We start from the raw sequence: 2,632 nt of genomic DNA on the forward strand, positions 1-2,632 counted from the left end.
CCCCGCCCAGAGGATAAACGAAGACCAGCATCTTTCTGCGTTAATTCAGCTCCTGTGCTTTGGAAAACGAATTTGTTTTACACGTTTTTATTTTATTTTGTTTTCATCACCAACTACTTAACCAAACGCCTACTGGACCCACGGTTAAAACAGAGCTATGCAAAATAAGTCCAGATCAGGTAAAAGTTGAACTGGATTTTTTTTTTCTAAATCATTTGTGGCCCCAAACGGAAGAACTAAAAAGCAAACTGTCACATTTGTTTCTGATGACAATCGAGAAAATGTTTTGAACACAAAACCGATTTCAAACCTACTTTCGCGAGTTGACACGTGACTAGTTCTGGGATAAATTTCAGCAAGGATTAACCTAAAAAGTTTTCTATAATATAATGACACATTCTGCTACGGAACCCTAGAGCTGCCCCCACCCCTGGTCACTCCTACTACGCACAGGTGGCTTCTGAGCACCTGACACGTGGCCGGCCCAAACTGGGGTGTGCCAAGGTGTAAAGTGCCGCTGGGTTTCAAAAACTCAGTGCAGAAAAAAAGACGAAAACATCCACTAATGATCGCTGATGCCGAGCGCAGACTTCCACGATAATATTTTGGATAGACTGAGTTAAAGAAAATATTTTAAAATTAATTCCCTCTGTGCCATTTTTTTTTTTAATGTGGCTACTTGAAAATTGATAATTACGTATGTGGAGCTCATCGTGTTTTCACAGGGCTGAGCTAGCCTAGAATGTTCGATCCCACAGATCACGAGCAATGCTGCTAATCGCTCATCTACAAAACCTCTGTCCCAAACGCGGGCTGTTCAAGGTGGCCACTCTCCTAAGGCACAAAGCCTGGGCTGCTGCCCTGGAGATAAGTGGCAAGACCCCAGAGCCACTATTCAGAGAGTGTGCGTGTGCCGCGCGGGCACGGAGCGGGCCGCTTTTAAGGTAACGTTCAGGAGAAACCCTTCAGTGACAAAAAATAGTTATTGAAACAGGAAAAAAACCCTTCAGTGACAAAAAATAGTTATTGAAACGGGAAAAAAAACAAACAAATGAACAAATAAACCCTTGACAGAATTTTTAACAACCACAGCTATGAAGCCAAACATAAAAATCGTATTGAGATTGCATATTGGTAATAACAGTGCTGCTTTAAAACTGTGAGTGAGCGCAGTGTTTACAGCAGCAACTGTCACCTTTTCGGGATCAAAACCACTTCACGTAAAACCACAGCATCTCTACTGAGTGCGGATGTCACCCGAGACTGCTTCAACTGTAGCGCTGAGATTAAATGAGGGGTAGCTACCCCGGATGATAGTTAATTGTCATTATTTAACGTTACGTGGGGGACAGAGGCCGACGGAGTGCTCCGGGCGCTGGCAGAGTCATATCTTTATCGCCATCGCGTTCAGTGGCAGAGCGTGGAGATATTGCCCCAGCGGCAAAGTGCCGATGGATTCCGAGCATCATCATAAACATGATCACGCAGGTGCCCGCGGGGCTCTAATAAAAGTCTTCTCGTCATTTCAGCAGGCTCTCACCTCTAGTGCGACAGTCCTTCACTCTGAGAGAGCGCGCCTTTGCCATGTGCTCTAACGGCAGCCAGGACCCCGGCCCGTGGCCTCCGCCCATCGCGCCCGCCTGGCGGTGAGGTCCCTCCAGAACCGTGCCAGGTGATTTCATTGGAAACCGACAGTGTAGCCACATCTCCAGCAGAGGACGTGCCCTCCTGGCGGGCAGCCTCGCAAAGGCACGCCCTCGCCCTGCCGCCCAGATGCCTGCAGCCGAGCTCGCCCCTGAAAGTCGGGTGCAAAGGGCAGGTCTTCCTCAAGGAGCTACAGGTGTCCAGTGCCCGGGAGCAGGACGTGGCGGAGCCTCCCCGTCCTTCGGTGACCTTCAGCTTTTGACAGTTGCCCTAGCCACTCACACGCAGCCAAGCCCTTGCTGAGAAAGTGTCCTAAAGAAGCCACTGCACGCATGGGGACAACTGAAGAGGTCACCTCCCACATACATCTCAGACTTGTATTCAATTCAAGGAACTCGAATTCTTTGAGAACACCAAGTTCCAGCCCATGTTTTTAGGGACAGCACGAGGCTAATGCTTTCCTGGAAAATCACTGCCATTTAGTAACATGTTAATGTCATGCGGACATGCCCTGCTTTGTATTTTAAGGTTCTTCAAACCAAAATAATAGCAAAAACCAAAATAATAGCACTAGTAATAATAACATCTCACGAACAAGGCACAGAACACTTCCCTAATCATACTCCCCCAGCAATAAAACTAAAATGCTGAAGAAGACTTGGACTGACTAAGAGAGAGAGTGTAGCTGGGTGACAGTTCCATTTTGTGGCATCGACAGCCAAGAATCATTTAGCATCCGCTCCTGTTGGACAGCCTACGTTTCTCCGTCACTTGCCCACGGCTTCCCGACAGGCTGGCTCACATAATGACCCTCACAGGACAATTCCCGCTCTCTCGAAGCTGCGTGTCCTCAGAACTCTCTGAAGCCAGTGGGCACAGGTCAGCCCACCCTCAAACACCAAAACAAGAGGCCGGTTTGTAGCATGTGCCAATTTCTGTGGTGCAAATCCTTCTCACCACGGTCGCTTCAAGCTGCTGACAGCTGAAC

Source organism: Pteropus vampyrus, unplaced genomic scaffold (assembly GCF_000151845.1).
Source record: "Pteropus vampyrus isolate Shadow unplaced genomic scaffold, Pvam_2.0 Scaffold308, whole genome shotgun sequence".
NCBI classification, from domain to species: Eukaryota; Metazoa; Chordata; class Mammalia; order Chiroptera; family Pteropodidae; genus Pteropus; species Pteropus vampyrus.